This window comes from Oratosquilla oratoria, chromosome 43 (genome assembly GCF_046742065.1).
Source record: "Oratosquilla oratoria isolate Oo_2021 chromosome 43, ASM4674206v1, whole genome shotgun sequence".
NCBI classification, from domain to species: Eukaryota; Metazoa; Arthropoda; class Malacostraca; order Stomatopoda; family Squillidae; genus Oratosquilla; species Oratosquilla oratoria.
In genome coordinates, this window is record NC_134819.1 from 16,242,237 (window position 1) to 16,256,091 (window position 13,855).

The 13,855-nt window shown below is 46.3% G+C and overlaps 2 protein-coding genes across 2 annotated transcripts in view; both read left to right on the forward strand.

The window, feature by feature from the left end:
* LOC143021928 (copine-8-like) overlaps window positions 1-13,855 on the forward strand; it is a 758,082-nt gene that overhangs the window by 101,692 nt on the left and 642,535 nt on the right. The window lies entirely within an intron of this gene.
* The window catches only part of LOC143021929 (decapping and exoribonuclease protein-like), a 252,942-nt gene that overhangs the window by 36,853 nt on the left and 202,234 nt on the right, over window positions 1-13,855 (forward strand). The window lies entirely within an intron of this gene.

Sequence of the window (13,855 nt, forward strand, 5' to 3'; positions counted from 1 at the left end):
ACCCTTTACCCTCCCTCATATCTTGGCTCCTCCTGGATGATGGGTCATCCCTGCTTCTTGTCCACTGCCCTGGGTCAGAAGCAGTGTTGCAAGACACAGCATATCCACAGCAAGGCTGCTTCATAAAATCAGAGACCCTCCCTCTCTGTCGCCCCATGCAGAAAAGGAAAAGACGTGTAGAAATCCCTTCGGGCTGTGTCAAATTTTTCTCGCGCATACTGCCTCACCCCCCACCCATTCCACCTCATCCATATATAATCATTCTCCAATCACCTCTATCTTCTGTCCTCTCCTGTCCTTCCCCAAAGCCCCCTTTACCCCATCCATCCATCTCATCCTAGGTCACCCCCACATGTTCACTCCCTCCACTTCTGCTTTCCAGACCTCTTTTACTAGTCTTTCTTCACTCATTCTTTCCATGTGTCCAAACCATCCCAACACACTTCCATCCCCCCTATCTCCCAACTCCCTTTCCACCCCCGTTCTCCTCCTCACCTCCTCATTTCTCACTCTATCCAGACTAGTAACCCCTATCATACTTCTCAGACACCTCATCTCAAACACATTCAAACTCCTTTTCTCTTCCTCTCTTATGTTCCATGTTTCTGCCCCATACAGTGCTGTTGGCACAATCACTTCTTCGATCGTGAGTGTCCGAAATGATATCTCTGCAGTGCTAGTCAATTGTATTATCATGGAATTAGCGAAAATAAAAGAAAACAACGACTCGAGAGACATTCACGAAACAGAGCCATCTAGCGTCAGACGATCGAACCGCAATGTAAACAAATCCACGTGTGACGAAGACGACTTCACAGGATTTAACAAATATGAAAGTCGATTATTAAAGATAGAGAAATATATGAACAAAACTAGGACTCGGTGGGAGAATGAAATTATGGACTTAAGAAATGATATCATAGTATTAAGGGAATGCTTAGCACAGGTGCATCACGAAATCTCTGACCTAAGAAAAAACAACTTAGATCTCACAAACGAGATCAAAGAAATGAAAAGGGATATAAATGAGCTGAAGAATGATAATGAAAAGAAGAAAAATAATGAAAATAACAGCAGCGACAATTTAAAGATGGAGGTGAACAACAGATTACATGAGTTGTCACAAAAGATCGAAGAGAATCTAGGTGAAGAAAGTATTCAGAAAATTAAGAAGTGGAAGGAAAACATCGAAAACAAGGAAACTGCTTTTAAAGAAATAGTCAAGCAGCAAATGCAGGATAATGCAAAAGACACAATTATCCAAGTGATTAATGAAAAAGCAAACTGGGTCAGGGATACAGTAGATAAGAAAAAATGTATTGTGGTCTATGGACTAAAAGAAAAACAGGGATTGGCGAGGCACATGAGAGAAAAAGAAGAAAAAGAGACAGCAGTAGAAATTCTAAATGAAATTCAGGGGGGGGGGAAAGATATTCAAGCATAGACTTAGAAGAGACACAGAATCGGTCGCTACTCTAAAGATAGAAATCGACCTCTAAAGATAAAATTAAGGTCACAGATGGTAGTAGAAGACATCTTTGAAAAAGTAGGCAATTTGGCAGAGTGAAAAGTACAATAAGATATGGATAAAAAGAGAAATGAGTACTGAGGAATTAGAAAAAGAAAAGTCACTAAGAAAAGAAGCACAGGAAAAAAAAACTTGTTGAGAACGGAGACAGAATGCAAAGAATTCCATTGGAGAGTAATCGACATGAGATTGAAACAGTGGCACATCAAAACGAAAAAACCTAGGACAGAAAAGGTAATGTTGAACTGATCATGATAAAAGTCGAAGGCAAGAATATGAAAAGTAGAAAGTTTGTGGTGACCTATGTTCCCCCAAGAACGAATGCTTGGAAAGAAAATGAACACACAAAAATGCTAGAAGATACAAGAAAATCACTAAATGAGATACTAATGGGTAAGGGTAACCTAGTAATTATGGGAGACTTCAATTGCAAAGAAATTTGTTGGGACAACATGACAGTACGAGGAGATGACGTGTGGGGCAATGTACTGCTAGACATGACCATGGAGTACACAATGACCCAGTGGGTCAGTGAAAACACAAGATACAGAAACAATGAAGAGCCATCAAAACTAGATTTAATATTTACAACGGAACCTGAAATAGTGGACAAAGTCCACTACAAGACGCCAATTGGAAAGAGTGACCATGTACTCATCGAAACTATACTAAAGGAAGAAATAGAGATGAAGAGGAGTGAAAAGCATAGGAAAGGAAGATTGATGTACAGCAAAACAGACTTTGCAAAACTAAAGACGTTCTTCCAGAATGCAAACTGGGAAAAATTCTATATGGAAGAGACAACAGTGGAAGAGAAATGGAACATACTGTTCAAAAGCGAGAGAGTACATTTAATGTTGGTTCAACAAAAGATGCAGTTTGGCAAAAGACAGAAGGGACAAAGCTTGGAAAAGGTGGAGAAAAGACAAAAAAACAAAGCAAATGGCAAATTTATATAAACTATAGAAATGAGTATTGTTGGGTGGGTACAATACGTTTTCCCTCAGCGCCACCTATATAAGGAGGCGTGCGGGCATTACCGGGCATTCCCTGACAGTCACTGTACGTTCGTAGAGCAAGGACCCAACATGGCGCAGTGAGTTCTCAAGTACCTACGATTGCTCAAGATGCCCCCACCTCGCCGGTCACCACGCTCGACGCCTTGGACCATCACCGAACAGCAGCAGGCCATCACCACGCCACAGGCCAACATGACGGCCCTTGGCGCCCACAGCAACACATCACCCACATCTCGGGTACCCCCCTCGGCTACTCCTGACAAATGTGACCTGGAAATGACGCCGGCAGCCTTCAGGTCTTGGAGACGGTCAATAGAATGCTGGCTCCTTCTATGTAAATGGCCACAACAGGATGCGGTCCACCACATCAGGCTCCTCTGTACTCCATTACTACAGCGCGCGATAGGCGCCAGGTTCACCCTCGCCGATTGGGACGCCCTAACACAACAGGAGTCGTTAGATGCCATAGGTAAGTTAGTGCTCCGCTCCTCGAACAAAGCGGTACAGTGGGCCGAGTTCTTTAATATTGCCTAGGGGCAGGACGAGTGCGTCAGTGACTATTTCATAAGGGGTGCTCAGAAAGCTAACGACTGTGCGTTTCAGTGTCCCCAGTGCAATTGCAACCTCTCAGAGTACCTGCTCCTGAAAAAGCTTACGGTAGGACTGCGTGACACGGTGTTAAAACAGCAGGTGTACCAAGTGTGCGATTCTACAGACAGCGTTGACGCCCTTAGGGTCATGTGTTCCGCGTACGAGGCGGCTCGCCGGCACGCCATGGACGAGAGCTCATGGCGGGAACCCGGTCGTGCGGCTGGCACCGCACAGGTCATCGAAAACGAGAACTGCCCGCCTGACGTTGCGGCCACCACGGATGGCAAGGCGCAGCCCTCGCGTACCTGCTGGAACTGCGGTACCACACACGCCCTGGACAAGGCTTCTTGCCCGGCCAGGGAAGCTTACTGCATCGGATGCAAGAAACGGGGCCACTTCAAGAGGTGCTGCAGGAGCTCGAAGCGCCCCAACAACGCCACGCCTGCCAACGTCATCTCAGGCTCCGTGACAATAGCAGGCACACAGGTAACCCGCCAACCCACCGTGGAGGTAACAGTTACGCATGGAGGGGGAGCCAGGCACCGCACCGCGGCCATCGCAGACACCGGCGCCCAGGTGTGCGTCGCCGGGGAGGCTCTGCTGTCCAGGCTCCGCATTAGACCCGCGCAGCTGCGGGGGCAGGCGGCCTTGCGGGACGTGGCAGACCTGCCACTACAATGCCTCGGATTGTGCCGGTGCACCATATCCTTAGGCGGCCTTGCAGCAGAGCAAGACGTATACATCATACCCTCTGCCAAGTCGCTGTTCCTGTCGCTCAGCGCGTGCCAGGAGCTGGGATTAGTGCCCGCCAGCTTCCCCCACCACTCCCGGCCGGCGGTGCGGACGCTGACGGCAGAAAGTACAGCTCCTGAGTTCGGTCAGCCACCTATGAGACCTGAGACAATGCCATTCCCGCCACATGAGGAGCAGACGAAATGGCTGGAGGAGTGGCTGCTACAACACTTCTCGGCCACAACCTTCAATACCACCAGGAATCCTCTGCCGGTGATGGAGGGCGAGCCCCACCACATCCACCTGGCACCCAACGCCATCCCCCACGCCTGCCACAGACCGGCGTCGGTGCCGAGGCACTGGGAGGACGAGGTGAAGGCCCAGCTAGAAGAAGACATCAAGCGGGGCGTCATCGAGCCCGTCCCGGCAGGGGAGCCCACGGAGTGGTGCGCCCGCATGGTGGTGGTACCCAAGAAGTCTGGCCAACCTCGGCGCACTGTGGACTATCAGCGCCTCAACGCCGCGTGCCGAAGGGAGACGCACCACACCCCCACCCCCTTTGACATGGTCTCTGGAGTCCCCAAGCACTCCTTCAAGACAGTAGCAGACGCCTATTGGGGGTACCACCAGGTTGAACTGGACAAGGAAAGCCGCAGTCTCACCACCTTCATCACCCCATGGGGAAGGTTCAGGTACTGCCGTACTCCCATGGGCCACTGCTCCGCCGGCGACGCGTACACCAAGCGTTTTGACGATGCCATTCAGGGCATTACGAGAAAGTACAAGTGTGTCGACGACACCCTCCTCTACGACAGCAGCATCGAGGAGGCTTTCTGGCACACTTACGAGTTCCTGTCGACATGTGCAGCCAAGGGGATTACGCTGAAGCCGGAGAAATTTCAGTTCGCTCGGAGGGAAGTCGATTTCGTGGGCTTCCGTCTGGGCTGGGACGAATATAAACCCACGGATGAACGCCTTGCGGCCATCAAGAACTTCAGCCTGCCGGACAAGCCCTCCATCTCGGACATCAGGTCGTGGTACGGGTTCGTGAACCAGCTCGCCCCCTTCCTCACCACGGCCCCAATCATGAACGACTTTAGGGAGCTCCTGAAAAAACCATGCGGCAGATCGGTATATTGGGACGAGCAACTGCAAGAAAAGTTTCGTCGAGCCCAGGACACCATATGCCAGCTGGCCAAGGACGGCCTGGCGTACTACGACAAGACACACCCGACAGTAGCCATCACGGACTGGAGCAGGGAAGGTATCGGATTCGTCATCCTGCAGCAGTACTGCCAGTGCTCATCCGCTGTTGCCCCCTTCTGCTGCAAGGCGGGCTGGCGCCTGGCCCTGTGCGGCAGCCGCCACCTCACTGCTGCTGAGGCTGGCTACGCCGCAGTAGAGGGAAAAGCTTTAGCCGTGGCGTGGTGCCTCCAGAAAACCAGGCTGTTCTTGCTGGGATGCCCGAACCTCACAATTGTCACCGACCACCGCCCCCTCACCAAGCTCTTGGGGGACAGAGCTCTGTCAGAGGTGGTCAACCCGCGACTCTTCCGGCTAAAGGAGGGAACGTTGCTGTACCGCTTCCAGGTCAAATACCTGCCCGGGAAGAGAAACGCCGCGGCGGACTTTCTATCCAGGTACCCGGCCCTCAGAAGCCCCCCATCGGACATTGATGCGGACCTGGACGAGGACCTCGCCGAAGCAATCGCAGCTGCGGTGATTGCCACAGCAGGATACGAGGGTCACATCCTGGATGAGTCAGCGGTGAGAAAGCTCGCCGCCAACGACCCCGTGTACCAACTACTGCTGGCCAAAGTGCTAGCCGCGGACTGGCACCAACACAAATCACAAGAGGTGACCTGCCTGCGCCCATTCTATGGCGTAAGAGACAGGCTGGCAGTTATCCAGGACCTGGTGACGTACACATTCGAACAGGGGTGTGTACGCCTCGTGATCCCAGTGTCCCTCCGCCCACAGGTGGCTGCGAACTTACACGCCGGGCACCAGGGACTCGACTCGATGCTGCGGAGGGCAAGGCAATGCGTATACTGGCCCGGAATGGAGGGAGACCTGCAGCACTACAGGGCATCCTGCACGTCATGCGAAACACACGCCCCCTCGCAGCCCGCGGAGACACTCATCACACCGCCCCCAGAATACCCGTTCCAGTCTACAGTGGCAGACATGTTCCAGCACGAGGGAAACACTTACATGGCGTACGCCGACAGGCTCACTGGTTGGCTGGAGCTTACCCACTTCCCCTCCGGTGCCACATCGCAAAGAATCAAAACCCAATTGAGGCGTTACTTCACGCGATGGGGTGCCCCGGAACAACTGTCCACCGACGGAGGTACGAACCTGGCGAGCGAGGAAATGGCTGAATTCCTTAGGGACTGGGGCGTCACAGCACGCCTATCGTCAGCACAGTACCCCCAGTCGAACGGGCGAGCAGAGGCGGCAGTAAAATCAGCCAAGAGAATCATAAAAACCAACACGGGCGGCGGTAGGACATTGGACACCGATAAAGCCTCCCTCGCTTTGCTCCAGTACCTCAACACTCCACTGCGAACAATAAACAAGTCCCCCGCCCAACTTGGCGCCGGCAGACAGCTGCGCGACGGGGTGCCCACGGCCCGTTGGCACCTTAGGGTGGACAGGCACTAGGGCGGAACGCTTCGCCAGAGAGAGGTGCAGATGGGGGAGGCTGGTAACACCCTGATGGCCAACAGCACGCCCAGACACCTTCAACCCCTGGCCCCCGGTACCCGCGTGAGGGTTCAGAACCAGGCATCCGATGTGTGGGATCGCACGGGCATGGTAGTGGAGGCGCTCCCTCACAGGCAATACACCATCAGACTCGACGGGAGTGGCCGCATTAGCCTAAGGAACAGGAAACACCTTAGGCCTACTTCCGCGCGAGCACTACCAGAGGCACGGAACGAGGTGACCTTAACCGAGCCCCCATCAACTCCTCCACCCCAGCAACGCCTGAGAAGACAAACGAAGCGCCCAGGGTGGCTAAATGACTATATCTAATGTAGTGTACGCCCATTGTAATGTATAACTGGCACTGTCCCGTTGCACTCACAGTTGTGACAAACTGTATTCTATTTTGTTTCTTTGTATGCCTGGCCACTTTCGTTTCCTTGTGCCTTGTGGCCTACTGTACGTGACATTCGTCAGCTCAATGTGTTCTTGTTAGCACACATTATCTTGGAGGGGGGATGTTGGGTGGGTACAATACGTTTTCCCTCTGCGCCACCTATATAAGGAGGCGTGCGGGCATTACCGGGCATTCCCTGACAGTCACTGTACGTTCGTAGAGCAAGGACCCAACAAGTATGTTAATGTGAGAAGAGAGGAGAAAAGGAACCATGAGAAGGATATAGATAAATGCAAAGATCAGCCCAAGCTATTCTACCAGTATGTAAATGGTAAACTTAAAACCAAACAGGAACTAGTGAAACTACGCCTAGGAAATATAGAATACACAGAAGAATTAGAGATGGCCGAAATCATGAACAACCACTTTAAATCTGTCTTCACCAGAGAGAAAATACAAAATTGGGATGTAGATAATAACAAACATTCTCCCCACATGAGTGAATTTACATCACAAAAAGAAATATCAGAACGTCTGTCAAAATTGGACATCAGAAAATCACATGGCCCGAATGGAATTGCAAATTGGATTCTAATAGAATGCAAAGAAGAGCTAACGGACAAAATACACATAATAATAAATAGCTCACTCAAGGAAGGAAAGATACCTAATGACTGGAAAAATGCTAACATTGTACCAATATATAAAGGAGGAAACAAGGAAGAACCCACCAACTATAGACCAGTATCATTAACAAGCACTATAGCCAAAATTTGTGAGAAAATCATCAAGAATAGATGGGTAAAACACCTGGAAGATAACATATTAAACCCAAGACAATTCGGGTTCAGACAAGGTAGATCATACACCACAAACTTGATATGTTTCTACTCAAGACTAATAGACATAGTGCAAGAAAGAAACGGATGGGCTGATTGTACATTCCTAGACTTGCAAAAAGCATTTGACAAAGTACCACACAGAAAACTACTAAAAAAAACTGGAACACATAGGAGGAATACGAGGGAACCAACTAAAATGGATGGAGGACTTCCTGACTGGAAGAAAGACGAGAGTAGTACTCAGAGAAAAATATTTAGATTGGAAAGAGGTGATCAGTGGAGTACTGCAAGGATCTGTACTGGCTCCAATAATGTTTGCTATCTATATGAATGATATGGACGAGGGCGTGAACTGTTACATGAGCTTCTTTGCTGATGACGCCAAACTGTTAAGGAAAATAGAAACTGATGAGGACTGTGAAGCACTGCAAGAAGATCTGAATAGGGTATGGAACTGGAGTCAGAAATGGGAAGTGGATTTTAATACTAAGAAGTGTAGCATAATGGAGTTTGGAAAAAGCAAAAACAGAATATCAAGAAATTATACAAGGAAGTAAAGAAAGTAGGATCCGAAAAAGACTTGGGAGTTATTATCACAAACGACTTGTCCTATGATACACAGATTAACAAAATTGTCGGGGAGACTTACAACTTGCTAAGATCAATAAAAGTGGCTTTTGCTTACCTGGACGAAGACATGATAAAAAAAAATTTGGTTACATTGATAAGGCCTAGACTGTATGCGGCGACATTGTGGTCCCCCAGTACCAAAAAGAACATAAAGAAAATAGAAAGAATCCAAAGAGCAGCTACAAAAATGGCACCTGCACTTGCAAACCTATCATACGAGAAGAGATTGGCTAAACTGGAGCTACCGACACTGGAGCAAAGAAGAGAGAGAGGAGACCTACTGACCATCTACAGAATCATGAAAGGCACAGAGATACTTGGTAGAGAAGAATTACTAAACTGGGACAAGAGAAACACAAGAGGACATGGAAGGAAATTAAGAAAACAGCTATAGAAGAGAACTGAAGAAAAACAGTTTTCCACATAGAGTTTTAGACACTTGGAACAAACTGGATAATGAAATAGTAAGCGCAAAAACCATTCACGAGTTTAAAAGCAAACTAGACACTGAGAGATACAATGGCGGGACAACACGATCATAGCTCCCTTTCCCGCAAAATACAACTAGGTAAATACTAGGTAAATACAATCTCCTCTTAGCATCCATTCCCAAATGTATTTTGTGTTACACTTTTTAATCCACCAAGGCACTTACTCGCTTCTCTCAATCTACATTCTACCTCCACTCCTCCCTTTCCTACCACATTCGCACCAAGTACCCAAAACTATCTACTTCCTCCAGTCTCTACCTTAATGCTCAATTCCAGTCTGTTGCCACTTTCACACTTTGTACATCTCATCATCTTACTTTTACCCACATTTATCTTCAACTTCCTTCTTTCATACACCTTCTCAAACTCTGTCACTAACTTCCTCAATCCCTCCTCTGATCCTGCTACAAGTGCAGTTACTAACTTCCTCAATCCCTCCTCTGATCCTGCTACAAGCGCAGTGTCATCCACAAACAACAGCAGGCTCACCTCCCACTTTTCTCCATTTTCTTTAACCATCTCCAATCCCTTGCCCACTACCCTTGCATTTACCTCTCGCACCACCCCATCCATGTATAAGTTGATCAGCCAGGGCAACATAACGCATATTTGATGAAGTCCCACCTTTACCTCGAACCACTCACTCTCTCCATTTCTTATCCTGACACACGCTCTACTCTCGTAAAAACTCTTGACTGCTCCTAATAGCTTTCCTCCTATCCCATATATCTGCAAAACCTCCCACAGTGCCTTCCAGTCTACCCTGTCATAAGCCTTTTCCAGATCCATAAAAGCCCGAAAAAGCATCCTTACCTTTTCCTATAGCTTTCTCACATATCTGTCTTACCACAAAAATCTGATCTATGCAACCTCTACCTGTCCTAAATCCACACTTCCTCACCAATTACTCCCTCTCTTCCTCTCCTAATCCTCTCAATCAAGATCCTCCCATAAGCCTTCCCAACTACACTTATCAAGCTAATCCCTCTGAAACTACTACACTCACATTTGTCCCCTTTTCCCATGTAAAGTACTATGCCATTATTTTAGACTGCACACCTGATCAGGTAGTCTGACGGTAACTTGGCACCCTCAGGTGTTTATGAACATTTCATAAAGTTTGCACAAGTTGAAAGTAGCAGAGGAGAAGATTTATATAAAACATTATTAAACACATTGAAGGAATTAAATCTAGAAATGCAAGACATTCGAGGCCAAGGCTATGACAACAGTAGCAACATGAAAGGTCACACATTTGGAGTACAAGCATGACTGTTGAAGGATAATTCAAGAGCATTTTTTGTACCCAGTGCATGTCACAATTATAATTTTTTACTGAAGGATGTACCCAAGTGTTGTCCAGATGCTAACATTTTCTGTGATTCTGCAAACGATGTACATGCTGTTTTCACCATCATTACAAAGATGGGCAGGTTAAAAAAAAAAAAAAAAAAAAAAAAAAAAAAAAAAAAAAACCTGATTATCAGTTAAACCCTTTAACAATGCAAGGTGGGAGTGTGGGATTGATAGTGTTAAGCTATTCATTATAAGGTTGGAGAAGTATATGATGCACTTGTGGAAATATTAGAGATAACAGATGAGCCCTAGGTAAAAGCAGAGGCTGAATCTTTAGTAAGCCAGCTAAAAGACTACAAATTTTTAGTTTCTTTGATAATTTGGTATGAAGTACTTTTTAAAGTTATGTAAGCAAGGAAAAGGAGTACGAAAAGAAGCTGAAGGAGGAGTGGGAGGGAGTAAAGGATAGAGTAGAGCTGGGTGTGGAGGAGGAATGGGGATGGTTCAAGGAGGGAGTCATAAAGTGTGCAAGGATGGTGTGTGGAACAAGAAGGACGGGGAAATAGAAGGAAGGGTAGTGAGTGGTGGGATGAGGAAACAAAGAAGGTTGTAGAAGAGAAGAAGCGAGCTTTCACAGATTGGTTACAAAATAGGATGAGGGAGTCATATGAGAGGTACAAAGAAAAGAAGAGAGAAGTAAAGCAAAAGGTAAAGGAGGCAAAGAGGAGAGCAGATGTGAAATGGGGTAAGAGTATGACAGAAAACTTTGAAAGTAATAAAAAAGATGTTTTGGAAAGAAATTAAGAGAGGAAGAGGAGGCGAATCAAGTAGAGAAGAAAAGGTAAAAGGTGCAGATGGAGAGATGATAATGGAAGAGAAGGCAGTAAGGGGAAGATGGGCAGAATATTTTAGGGAGTTGCTAAATGTGAAGGAGGATAGGGAGGGAAAGATAGCTGTAGTGGGAAATGCGAAGAAAATGAAAGTGATGAGTGAGGAGAATGGAGGAGAAATAAGGAAGGATGAGGTGAAGGCAGTTGTTAAGATGATGAAAGCAGGTAAGGCACCTGGTCTGGATGGATGCCATGCAGAATGTCTGAAAAAGGGAGGTACAATGATCATGGACTGGCTGGTGAGGTTATTTAATGTTTGCTGGAGAGAGGGTAGAGTGCCAGAGGACTGGAGGAGTGCGTGTATAGTTCCACTTTACAAGGGAAAAGTGGACAAGTGTGAATGTAGTAGTTTCAGAGGGATTAGCTTGTTAAGTGTAGTTGGGAAGGCTTATGGGAGGATCTTGATTGAGAGGATTAGAAGAGGAACAGAGGGAGTAATTGGTGAGGAACAGTGTGGATTTTGGACAGGTAGAGGTTGTGTAGATCAGATCTTTGTGGTAAGACAGATATGTGAGAAAGCTATAGGAAAGGAGGAGGATGTTTTTTGGGCTTTTATGGATCTGGAAAAGGCTTATGATAGGGTAGACAGAAAGGCACTGTGGGAGTTTATGCAGATATACGGTATAGGAGGAAAGCTTCTAGGAGCTGTCAAGAGTTTTTATGAGAGTAGTAGAGCTTGTGTCAGGATTGGAAATGGAGAGAGTGAGTGGTTCGAGGTAAAGGTGGGACTTCATCAAATATGCGTTATGTCGCCCTGGCTGTTCAACTTATACATGGATGGGGTGGTGCGAGAGGTAAATGCAAGGGTAGTGGGCAAGGGATTGGAGATGGTTAAAGAAAATGGAGAAAAGTGGGAGGTGAGCCAGCTGTTGTTTGCATGTAGATTGAGAGAAGCGAGTAAATGCCTTGGTAGATTAAAGAGTGTAATTAGGAATAGACATTTGGGAATGGATGCTAAGAGGAGACTGTATGAAGGAGTGATTGTGCCAACAGCACTGTATGGGGCAGAAACATGGAACATAAGAGAAGAAGAGAGAAGGAGTTTGAATGTGTTTGAGATGAGGTGTCTGAGAAGTATGATGGGGGTTACTAGGCTATGAGGTGTCTTGAGAAGTATGATGGGGGTTACTAGGCTAGATAGAGTGAGAAATGAGGAGGTGAGGAGGAGAACAGGGGTGGAAAAGGAGCTGGGAGATAGGGTTGATGAGAGAATATTAGGATGGTTTGGACACATGGAAAAAATGAGTGAAGAAAGACTAGTAAAAGAGGTATGGAAGGCAGATGTGGAGGGAGTGAACATGAGGGGATGTCCTAGGATGAGGTGGATGGATGGGGTGAAGGGTGCTTTGGGGAAGAGGGGAATGTCTGTTGAGGAAGGACGGGAGAGGACAGAAGATATGGGTGAATGGAGAATGGTTGTACTGTATATGGATGATGTTGTGATTGCATGAGGTGGAATGGGCGGGAGGATGGGGGGTGAGGTAGTATGTGTGAGCAAAATTTGACGCAGCCTGAAGGGATTACTCCCCGTCCTCTCCTTTTATGCAATGGGGGGATGGAGAGGGGGGGTCGCCGATTTAATGAAGCAACCTTGCTGTGGATGTGCTGTGTCTTGTGACACTGTTTCTGACCCAGGGCAGTGGACAAGGTGCAGGGATGACCCGTCATCCAGGAGGTGCTCAGATAAGAGGGAGGGTGGATGAGTGTGGAGTGTATTCAGGGATGGAATGGGTGGGAATGATTTTATGCCTTGGTATATGTATGTATGTATGTAAGCAAGGAACTACAAGGGGACTAAGGATGTTGGTGAAGGCTTGGAACCATTTGAAAAACAATTATCATGGTTAAGAATTTATAGAGAGGAAGGTTTTAATGATGTTCTAGTAGTTGCAAATGAATCGGCTGAAGCTGATGAATTACCACTGGAGTTTAGACATTTGAAAAAAAAAAAAAAAAAAAGTAGAAAGAAGACAATGCTTTCATATGAGGCAAATGATAATCCTTTAGATGATAAAAAAAAAAAACAGTTCAGTGCCTCAATTTAAAGCTAGATCAAGCTATTCAGTCCATGGGGTGTAGGTTTGAACAACCAAAGCCATGTAAAATTATCTGGGTTTCTAAATAACTTTCAAAGTATACAGAAGGCAGAAATAATTAAACAGACAGCAGACCTTAAAGCAGCATTAACAGACACGACAATTTAACAGAGCACTTATGGAGAGGTAGTTACTGAAAAAAACTAGACATTGATATCTGTTGGCTGAAGAACTTGAAGCTCTGGAAACTTCTCTTCCCTCCAGTATCAGTAATCCTCATGCTGTGTTTGAATATCTGTTAGTAAACAATCAATGAACAGCATTTCCAAATGTTTTCATTGCTATGAGGATTTACTTAACAATGCCTGTAACAGTCACATCAAGTGAAACAAGTTTTTCAAAACTAAAACTGATTAAAACATACTTACAGTCAACAATTTCAGAAGAGAAACCAAAAAATTTTGCAATGCTATCTATAGAAAATGATCTTGAAAATATCTTTAGACACTTTACAAATAAAAAAGCAATAAAAGTCAGTTTGTCTGTAATTGCCTTACTTTGTATTAAAAAAGATAAAATTTTCTTGTTGTTTTTCAAAAATTTTGTATGTCAAGCATTTATTTATTTAAAGACAAGCCTAGTACACAAAATATAAACATGCATAACCTACATTTCTACTTTTGTAGAGTAGGGG